This window comes from Typopeltis vanoorti, chromosome 25 (assembly GCF_054136105.1).
Source record: "Typopeltis vanoorti isolate ZY-2024b chromosome 25, IOZ_Tvanoo_1.0, whole genome shotgun sequence".
In the NCBI taxonomy this organism is placed as follows: domain Eukaryota; kingdom Metazoa; phylum Arthropoda; class Arachnida; order Uropygi; family Thelyphonidae; genus Typopeltis; species Typopeltis vanoorti.
Window position 1 is genome coordinate 13,657,861 of NC_143573.1, and position 12,038 is coordinate 13,669,898.

The window sequence follows — 12,038 nt, forward strand, 5'->3', positions numbered from 1 at the left end:
GATTGGTAGATTATTGCTTAGATGAGCCATTTTCTTGTAGCTCCCTGTGTTCCTGTAACAGAACGGCCGATATCGTCTGAGAGGTGCATCTCTAACAAAGGTCAAGTGCCTTACTAGCACGACAGCAAAAGAAAATATGCAACTGCCAGCAATTTGAAATCTCTTAAGCGTTTAATGAAAAGTCAGGATGATCAGAAAAGGTTCAGATAATTTAGATTTAGCGTATGTGCGTTTTTGCATCGTCATATGATTTAACTAATTGTAAGGTTTATCTCATTCTCTAGCGCTTTGAAATGTGTTTGTGCTGAATAGGTTTTCATCCAAATTGAGTTTTCTCATTAGCCTTATTACACTACAACTTTATGAAATAATTTACCGAGAACAGGTGCAAGAGACAGTTTTTATTAAGGGTGGTTTTGATTGATAAGATGATGTAAAATTCATGTGGATGGTGAGATTCAGTAAATCATAAATCCACCACTTCAGCCGGGATCTAAATTTTTATTATTACAAATTACCTCCTTTAAAATCATTAAATGGGATTCGTACAAAAATTTGTTTCCAAAATTAAAAAAGGAATATTGAAATGTATAAATGTACAAGAATCTCTTGGATTGTATGTGATAAAAGTTCACCTTTGCTTTATTTAAGCTCTTTTGAGTCATATTCTAATTGCTTGATAATACACATGAGCAAATGTATAATATGCTCATGTGTATTATCAAGATAATATATAAGAAATATTATCTTGATAATAAGAATTCTAACTTCAAAAACTAGAGTTCATGGCTGATCCGTTGAACATGAGGAATTTGTTTGTCCTCCTATTCTATAATAATTTGATAAGTTTCGACTTAATTCTGTATGGATTAAAGCTGACTACAAATTGAATCATTAAACAAAATAAAGTTGACAGTTCCCATTAAACTAAGGTTCCTATAATTAAAAAAAGAGGTGACATCAAACGAGAGGTCCTTTGATATCCTTAAAACTTATTATTTCCTTAAAATTAAATTAGGCAGTGTCGAAATAAATTCAGCAATGGTTTTCATATTATAAAAAGGAATGTTTCATTAGGTGAAAATGTTGAAAATCTTATCGGTAAGAAAAAAAAAGCCAAACATTCTGATATTAGAAATAAACCCATGCATGACTTACAAGTTATCAGAATATAATAATATTTATTTCAGCAACAGTTGTTCGTTTTATGAATGTTAAATGAAAACATTTTATATTGGAAATCGAATATTAAAATAACGGGATATATCGGCGTTCCGAAAGCATGTCTGGGAACACTGGGATAATTTTTGTAAAAACGGGACTGTCCCGTTCAAAACGGGATGGATGGGCTTCCTACTTTAAACCAAACAATTCTTCACAAAATGTTCATGAAAAGCGCTTTTCCATTGGCTTTTAGAATGACAAGGATGAATAACAATACGGCTGTGTAGTGTTTGGAAATTTCAAATAAAACATTAAGGCTTTGAGGACTTGTACTATTGTCAAGTTAACAACAGACGTGACCAGCAAAAATAGTAAATGATTTTGAAATGCTGGAGTGGAGATTTCTTTCCCTGATTCATTCATTAGGTGAGATCTTGCACCTTCTTAGAATACTTAGCAGTGACCTTGCATTGGTTTAATGTTACATAAAGCGGAGGCAAGATTAAGAGCAATCTCGTCATCAAGGCAATACTAGTAAATATGTATTTGCAGACATACGCATTACTGTAATCGTAGACTATGAAGGGGTGTGCAAGGTTCAGGAAGCACGCTAAACAAATAAGATATTGTAACTATTCATATCATCTAGATTCTGCGATTTCCATAGCAATCGTAACTTACGTAATTCTATTCTTCATTTAGATTTTTCGCTCTCCTCTCCGGCTGCCTTTTTATTACACACTTTATGGAACATAATGAACTTCTTCTGTTTCATCAAAACAGTGAACTTCTTATTCAGAAATGTGTCATAATTCATGAACGCACTCACCAAAGATGGAACGCTGGACGATAGGAGTTTAGCTGCGGTGGGGAGACGTAAAAATGTTAGGGAATGCATCAACTTCTTTCCTAATGTGGAGAATTTCACTCTTATACCTCCAAGTATTTAATATTGTATTTGCATGATAATCGTTTGTTTTTCTGTAGCATATAGAACTTAATTACTGATCTGTGATAAAAAATAATAATTATTATTATTACCAAAACCTCTGTAGCTCAGTCGGTATAGACGAGGCCGGTCCTGTGAACACATGCATCTACAAACATAGGACACTCCTGGAATAAGGATTGACCGACCGATTCCGTGGGATTTTCAGTTTCGAATGCCTCCACGGTGAAGTGTGTGTCTACACGTGAGCGTAAATTGTGATGATGATGATGATTATTGCCGTGCACCGAGAGACATAAGCCCATCTCTGATGACACGGCATCAACTCTACCATCACCCAAATTAATATTTACCAGGTGTAAATATATTCGTGAGTTCAGATCTCATATAACCCTTTATTGTTCGTGTTTCATCTTCCTATTTTATGTCCTGTAATAAAGGCTGGTTCAGCCAAGTGCAACAAAACGCCTGCAGTCCATCTCATATATGCTCTGAACTAACTGAGAAACTTCAATTAAATCTTTTCATCTTCTGTTAATTTATTTACATTAAAAATAATCCACCGATTATCATGACCTATCCCTCTACACATTTACTAAATCTTCTTTGAATATCATCGATTTCATCAATTAAAATAAAACCCTTGCTAAGTAAAGTCGTAATTCAATGTTTGCTGATTGAAAACTTGGATTAAAGGTATCACTGTTTCCTTCCTTTCCCACAGTCTGCTGTGCTGATATTTACTAGTTATTTAACCAATATTATCCCTGAATTTAAATTTAATATCAACTCAAATACTCAAATCTTTGTATTCATAATCTTTTTTTAATGCTTGGGCATTCAGTTCATATCCACCTAATATCTTCTTACCGAATCGGCTGTACTTGTATTTGTTCACATTGCATTTTAAACCCACTTCTCTGTTCACTTTTCAATCTTTTAAGATTATTCTGTGAAAAACGTCCCTCATTCGAATCATTGGATCCTCTGTCAAACTCGCCATCATCAGCAATGAAGACGTTTTATTCAGTATGCGAATCTGTTAATTATGAATATATTAAACAAGAAAGGTCCGAATACCGAACCCTGTGTAGCTCGCAGTACCAACCTGCTTCTTAGAAGACTCTCCTCTGAACATTATTTGCTGTTTTTTCTAAAACAGCAAATATGCCATGAACTTCGTTTCTAGAATATTCCGAAAATTGCTCGATTTCAATGGGTTTAGAAAATAGTTTTCCAAACCATTTCAAATTATTAAATTTTGTCAACGAGTGACAAGCATGCAAGCGATTAGCTTCGCTTGCGTGTTTGTACTTAAAATTACAAGTGTAGAAAAAATTAAAATACCCATTTTAACTCCTTAACATACAGAGACGTCTGTGACACGTCTTTTGTTTATTGCACCAAAATTGAGTATGAATTTTGGTTTCACGTATAAATACAACCGAATATAGACGCTAGACAATTTTGTGCCTATTTCCTTTCAGCCGAGAAAAATTGCCAACGGCGTGTATCGGCTATTTCGTTTGCGTTTGCACAAATTCATCATTATTTTTCAAATAATGATGAATTTGATTCAGAAAATCACCCTCGCCCAAACAATTGGCAGAAAAACGACTGCTTTCTGATTTTTAATTGATACGTTAAGGGGTTAATCATTTATAGTTCAATGAAATTCTTAAGAACAAAATTAAATAATTTGAGATTTAATTTTCGAATTTTGCATTGATTTTTCTCAATAGGCGAAATGATAAGGTCTAAGTGGCGTGTCCAAAACTCTTAATCAGTAATTAACTTCACCGACTTTCACATCCACATCCCCGATGCTGATATTGTCGAGGTCCTTTGCATGTTTTTTAGTTCCTCTGCTTCCTTACTGAACCTTTTAAAAGTCACCTGACCAATTATTGTACAACTTCAAGTTTACTATTAACTACTTTATCTTCATATATATTCTCTGGGCTAATCCTTCATCAGAAATAATAAATTGGCTGGCATTTTAGTACCCGTAGTTAGGAGAGATCCGAAGATGATGTCATACTTTCTTCGGGACCTTTTAAGCGTTCCATTCTTCCAGACTTCCTTGTCTCACAGAGTTTCCACATTCTTGTCACACAACAAATAAAAATACTTACGTAAAATTTGTCATTAAAAATTTAGAAAATTTATTTCTGCTTATGTAACTGGAATAATTCTATACGTAGACATAGCGCTACTGTACTGGGCAACCATCATTCCTCCACTTTCTGTTAAAACAAGAGCAGCGGCTGCCTATCATTACAACCGAAAACACACGCTTGTCTTCCATCTGTTTTTTTCCCTCTAGAACAGATTTCCTTACGGGCTATACTCCAACAACTATCACTTTACTCTTCAAGAAAATGTCATTAGACTCCTTTCTCAACCTCAGCTGCACCCATACATGACACTCATATGCTTATAGGTTCTTCCGCCTCTCGTATACGGATCTTTATTTAAAAAATACATGCACTACCATATTTTAAAATTATAACAAACTAGCGACAGGAATATGCTTGTAATCAGGTAGTCGTTTTAATATATTCTATTATTTTAAAGATTTTTAAAACATATCAAACTGCGTTGTTTCTATCTTTAAAATTCCGCATTGTCTCTCCAAGAATGTACTTCGAAATCATCGAAGCAGATTCTTGTCAAATCATAATGGGACACCTTTTAGAAGAAAAAGGTGTCCATTACAATGTGACAGATCATTAGAAAAATCTTTAGGGATGATTGATAAGATTTTTATTTCTAGTCTTTAACCAAACCTTGGTTCTATAAAACACCATTTTGTATGCTTAATTATATACGTATTCGAGTCTGCGCACTGTACTCAATATTGGTTATCACCTTTTAGCGCACATAACGCGATCTTCCAGCACACGCCAACTACATCATTGATGTTTTCGGAGTGATGCTAAAAAATGTCACTAATTCGTGTAGGCACAGAGAGCTTACTGTTGACATGAAAGTATGATGACACTTATTATTATTCATAGAAAATACCTTACTATGAGACTGAAATCGAGCAACTGTTAAGAAAGAAAAATATCTTTAGAAAAATTGAGTTTATAAGCAGCAAGCATAAAATATAAAATAAACTTTTACCTACGATTGATTATATTCTGAAAGAATATATTAATTGGAAGGTCTACTGATTTCGAGTATTGATTAGCTGTAACTCATTAAAATGCTTGGAGTTTTTCGGCATAAATAGAGTAGATAAAAATATTTCCGTAATTTAAAAAAACGGGGGGGGGTGTCGAAAGTTCGATTTAAAACTTTTACACCCTTTTATAATGTCAAATATGCAGAACTGCCTTTTAATTGTGATATATATACTGAAGAAACTGTCATAAAATCCGTTATTGTGATGAGCAGTTCTGTTCCACAAATTAGCACGAAGGATGTGAAAAGGTTTGTGGCCATTTCTGAAGAACACATGAAAGAAGTGCATAAAATGGATGGAGAAAAGAATGTTACAGCTTTTTTCATTAACATTCTTGTGACTTCATTATGGAGTAATTAAAAAAAACGTTTATTTATATGGTGGTTCACTACCATCATGACATTAAACAGGTGCACAAGACATCCCTAAGAATACTCTCTAGAAGAGGGCATTCTACTTAATAAATCTTTTTTTTTTCTCTAACAGATGTTCTATAGATACCTCGTATAGGTGTGCTGTTTTCCCCTTATGCATTTTGCATAGTAATTTTCATGTTCACTTTCCTCACGTTACTCTTCGTATATAAAAATATATGGAGCTGATGGTCAACATCATGCAGTTTAGCTTCTTATTCTTCTCTTTCATTCCATCCACCTCTGTTCTTTAGAATAGCCTTGTTCATAATATTTCGCAAGGGCTACTACCACTAGCTCTTCAAGAGGCACTTCAGTGGGTTCCTTTTTTCCTTTAATCACTTGCTCGCAGATGCAATTCTTGTCTTATGGGATTCGTGGCTTCTTATGTGTGAGAGTGACAGAAGAAGGGTACTATACACATCCTATTTATCGTCATGTGTAACATTTTAAGTTTCAAAAAGTTGGGTTTTTGTTGCAAATGGCCTGATGTATATAACCGAACTTGAGATAACTCAAAATTTGAAATAATTCTGCGTAACCAAATTTCTTTAAAATCTGCCTGCCCAGAGCATAACCGTAAGGTTGCGAATGGATGGTAAAATAATCTTGTACATTTGGAAACAGATATAAAACCGAAAATAAAGAGAGTAATGTATAATTGTGTTCAACTGTTTTATTATAAGGTATCGTTTTCTAAAAGTATTTGAAAATTAAGACCTGTTACAATTAATCTAACTGTGAGTAACTAATTGGTCTTGTTGTAATAATAATTATTACCAGGAACTGGAATTCTACATGTTGTGATTTTGGCTCTAAACAGATTATTAACCACTGGCGGTTTTATTCCACAGCTGTACTGAGCACAACTCGCCAAATTTGAAGCATTAAAATTTAAAAGTATTATAAATACGACAAAAATGTGTCGTATTTATCCCCTGTCTCCTCCTCCTACCAGAATGCTGTCACAATTTCATTACTTAGTTAATTTCAACCCAATTTTAGAGTGTTGTCTCTTACGTTGCTGAAAGTTCTTAATGCTAAAATCAACGAATGTCCTAGGATGCTTCTTTTTTTTGCACTACCTTTTTTTGTAGGTCGCATCGTTCAACTAATTTTTACATTTTCGGATATAGTTAGCCTTACTTTGTATACGATCTCTCAAGAATATCATTAATGCAACACAAAATTAATAGGGAGAGTTTCGCATCCTTCACAGATACCGTTACACGTTATATACTTCTAGTGAATTTGATGAAATTTAGAATATAGCTGCTTCTGACTTGAGGTTTTGAACCTGTGAAAAAGTTCCGCCTATTTGAAAAAAAAGGGGAGGATTGTAGAGGAGGAAGGTTCACTTCCTCTTCAGATACCTACTAGTCACTTTATAAGAATGATTTTTGCTAATTTTGAAATAGAATTGCTTTTTAAGATATTCCAGCAATTTCGATACTGTTTGAACACAAGAGAATGGTTAAAATTAAGGGAGGATAAAAAGTAAAATACCGTTAGTTTTACAATTTTTTACCAATCTATTTAACGCACTTAAAGAAAATGAAATATCTCACAAGAAAAGTGAGCGAAGTATCGAGGTAGAAGATGGCTAAATGCGTTTTAAAAACCGTTTCTTGGCTGATATTAATGTTAAGTATTCATTCCCTTTTGGAATTTGAGCAACACCATAATAGTATCAACAGCAGAAATACCACAATTATTAAATGTCAGCAAAGAAGCTTTAAATTGCAAGTCAAGTGTCTTTAGTATTTAGTTTATCATTATTATTTTTTACATATGAAAGGTTTTTATAAAATATACAAAAATATATTAAGTATTTTATGCTTAAATATGTTTATATGAAGTATTTTTCTGTAGAAACGTTAGAATATACTTTGCAACTTTGAATGGCAAGAAAGATATTCAGAAGAAAGTTTTTTTTTCTGAAATATCATCTGATTTTAATACACTTCCTGCAGCCTAATTTGGAGCATGCGCTGCCACTACTACAATCAAGATTGCCAGCTCATCTGTAACTACACAGAGATAAGGGTTAGCGAATAAAATAGCTGATATTTCATTTTTAGGGTGAAGGATAGGGCAAGGCAGTCAGACGGTGTTTTTTTATTTACACGTGATATGTATTGCTGATAGAACACTGTTTGCCTCTCCTTCTAAAAATGGAACATATCGATATTTTAAGCAAAGGCAGGGGACATACAAAAAAGAATATGCCCTCATTTGGAAGAAAAGAATTTGTGTTACAAGAAACTTAAAGAAGGTTTAATTTTTAAGACAATTTAATCTCAAAATTTTCACTTGTGTATATTGGCCCTGAGATATTGAGTATCTCTGGGCCAATATACACAAAAAATTTAAGTTAAAAATTTTTTCGTAGACTATATCTGTTATAACATTCACTCAAAGAAAAGTTCAGAAATTACATTAAAATATCTAGATCATGAGTTAAGATAATTGCTAGTCTATATGCTTTAAAAGAACGGACATAACTGACCACACACACACACACACACACACACACACACACACACACACACATATATATATATATATATATTGTTATTTTTTATTTTATGAACTTAATTTCTTTTAAAAATAGTATTTCCCCTTAGAATACTTCAAATACTCCAAAATCGTCCAGTTTATTAATTAAAAATTATTCAAAAAAAAAAAGTAGGACCAAATGGGTATCCACTTCGCTTTCGACTCAGTAGACTGTTGGTTCGACTTTTGCAGCGCACGGATGTTTGTGAATGTTACTTAGATGGATGTTGAGCCCACCCCTGCTTAGTGGAATCCTGAAGTGGATTGAAACAAATAAAATATTTCGGTTGCATATTAGGATTTTCAGATTACTGAATGCACTATTCAGTAATCTGGAATTCCTGGAAGCCTCACACAGACTGTTGGTTTACAGTCTGTGTGAGAGTCACATAAATTGTTTATATATAATAAAATGTATATAAATTTAATTATGGAAAATCTTCATTAAAAGTAAGTTACGAATGTTATCCAGTTTACTAGGAAATAAATTAATAAAAATAAATTAATAAAATAAATTAATTTCATTTTGTTAATCTGACGAAGTGATGGATATTCTTCCATGTTTTGTGTGGCAATATATTGTATTGGCTCTGCGCTAGTCCTTCAGGTGGCAGTGCAGTCAATGTCAGTTTTCGTTTCCTTCTGGGAGTTACTGTCATTTTTGTTTTTGTTATTTATTAAGCAAATTTCATACTTTCGTTGAAATACTGTCTACCGCTTACCGCGAATAATATTTATAATAGCATATGCTCAGTTCAATTTGTCTTTCACCAACTGGCCTTTGTGTTATACTGAAATTGCTTGTTAGTTCTTTAAAGCTTGCGGTTGTTTTAATTAAAAAAAAATAGATTTAAATTCTGTTTCAGATTCCTTCTATAAACTGCTAAAAAAAGTTCCAAGGCCATTTGAAATGGAGATAGCGTATTAAGACGAGATAGCGTGAAGACGAGATAGTGCATTAAGACGATTTTGACAGAGTATTATGTCTCAGAAAGAATATATTTTATTATTATCATTATTATTATTATTATTATTATTATTATTATTATTTGACACCTCTAGGGAGTCCAAAGACTCATCGAGGGAGGGTACGTGCTCTACAATTCTGCCTCCACCACTCAATCCACCATCTAACCGCAACTACACCAACGCCACCCACCGCCGACCACCACCACTAGTATTTCCACAGACAACCACAAACATCCATTCCCACGGCGGGATTCGAACCCTCAGCCCTTTATATAAAAGAACAAAAAAAAGTATAAAAAGCAACAGGACTTAAGTTCAGTGAATTGAGCCAGAATATTTAAAGCTATCCAATGGAAGTTTAATTTCGAACAAAAAAATCCAAAAAATTATAAAATTTAAAGTATTAATCAGACTGTTAATTAGATTTGTCGTATTCATTATTCGTATCTTACATGAACAAAATAACGCTCCAGATCTGAAATAACAAACGCTATATCAAAAAATGCTACCATGTTAAATCTTAGCCATCTGAAAATGCTACCATGTACGAAGACCATGTTAAATCTTAGCCATCTGAAATTAAATCCAAGTTTTAATCTTTCTGATTTTTACAGAGTTGTGATTTAAATATCATGATCCACGTAAACTTGATTATATTGATTTATACCTGATTATTTTTTCCTTTCCTATGTTAATTGTACCCGTAGCGGCGCCGATTTATTTTTTCTTTCATTATGATTATTTTTCCAAATTAACAATCATTTGGAATGTGATCCGAAAACGTAGCATTAAGAAGCGCGTCAGTTATATTTTCTTTTAAACAGTTTTAAAATTATACCTGAATTTCTAATCAAATATAATTAACATTTTATAATTTAAATTATAAATGCTTAAATAATAAAATTCTGAATCGAGCCAGAATAGTTAAAAACTTGTCGACAGAATAGTTAAATGAAGCTTGATATTTATATAAGAATATATTTATGAATTTATACGAATATATTTATGATGAATATATTTATAATTAGAGTATTTGCATATCGAGGAAAGGTGCATAAAATAGTACCCACTGTCTCAAAAACTCGAGATACAGCACTAAGAATTCGGGTCTATAAAAACTTCTGTCATACATACAGACATACACATTGTGGCCTTAATCGTAGCATTTCTCCATATTCGTATAAATCAGGCCTGTACAACATACGGCTGGCGGACCGCATGCGGTCAACAATGCTATTTATTTTGGCCCGTCTGCCTGACTGAATTATTTAATCATACGAGGAATATGAAATCAGACGATTTTTTTCCTAGCTGTGAATTAAATTTTACTAAGACTCTGCATGTTTACATTCATGCGATTAATGTCACAATCATGTTTCTTTCAACTCGATGATAAATAAATTGCATTTGGAGTTATACCCACTGTCGTATTTAATAACAAATTATTACAATCGCTTTGAGGTTTTGTTAGCGCTAGTGTCGCTGCGTGGAAATTCAAAGTTACATCTCCGTGATAACGACTTGATGTCTAAGAACGAGAACGAATCGTATTACACAAAGTTCGCCGTGCTAACTTCGTGTAATTTCTCTCATAAAGGCATTCAAAATGAAATTAAGTTTGAAAATCAACTTGCTAAGGGAGATATGTCACATTTCCTAACTTGTCGACAGAATATCATTCAATGGTGGGTGGAAAATATAAGAAGCACATATCACTTCTAAGTGAGGAGTTTCAGAAAAGGATGCTATTGAGCAATGAAGACGATGTCCGCATAAAAGTGATTGAGGATCCATTTTCTGTCAAAGCAGGAAATCTACCTGTCGAACTCCAGATGGAAGTTATTGATCTCCAGTGTTCTGAAAACTATCGGATCTAGCACAGGGAGAGTACTTTACAAGAGTTTTATTCTATTCTGGATCAGGATAAATTTAAAAGTTTGTTGGATACTGCCTACCAGGTATTTTGTATGTTGGAGAGCACATATACTTGAACGGCCACTTCAAACATGACACCAAACTTTGGTTAAATAGTGGCAACAAAGAAATGAAATGTGTCACAGTGTGACACTCAATCACTGATATTTCACTGAGAATAAGTGTGGTATTCTCAGTGAAATTATTTGTAAACTTTGTGTTTAGGTTTAAGTGGTTTTTATTAAGAAATTTTGTAGCTATATCTGTTTGTAAATACTTTTGATTGTAATTTTAATTGCAACTCTTTCTAAAAAATTTAAATATGTATATTGATTAGTATTTACTGTAGACCTACTAACAAATTTACTTATGTTTAGCTGCAGTGGACTAGTCTAAGATTCTAGGTCCGAAGTTATCTGGCCCTTGGTCAGGTGGTTCAATTTGGATTTGGCCCTCAAAGACAATCAAGTTGTGCAGGCCTGGTATAAATAAACACAAACCCGTATTTCACCTAACGTCACTGTATTCAAATAGCTGATGTTGCTAATATTCACGTAACATCCCCCCCGCCCCCCAGTCATATTCTTGTAAATTAATTTCACCTGAGAAATTATTCTAACACAATATATAATATTAATGGAATGTGTGTATTCTTATTCTTAAAGAAAACTGACCAGATTGCTTCTGTTGAAATAAGGGAACTAAAATAGTTAAATTTTATTTTCTTCTTCACATTTGAGAAGCACTCCGTATTTACTCTAAGATTGTAATCGATATATCTTACTGACAGCAATATTACAAGAAAACTAGACTTTTGCCCGATCTCTTTCTTGCATATTTTGCACTTTTATGCATTCTGCCAAGATATCTAATATACACA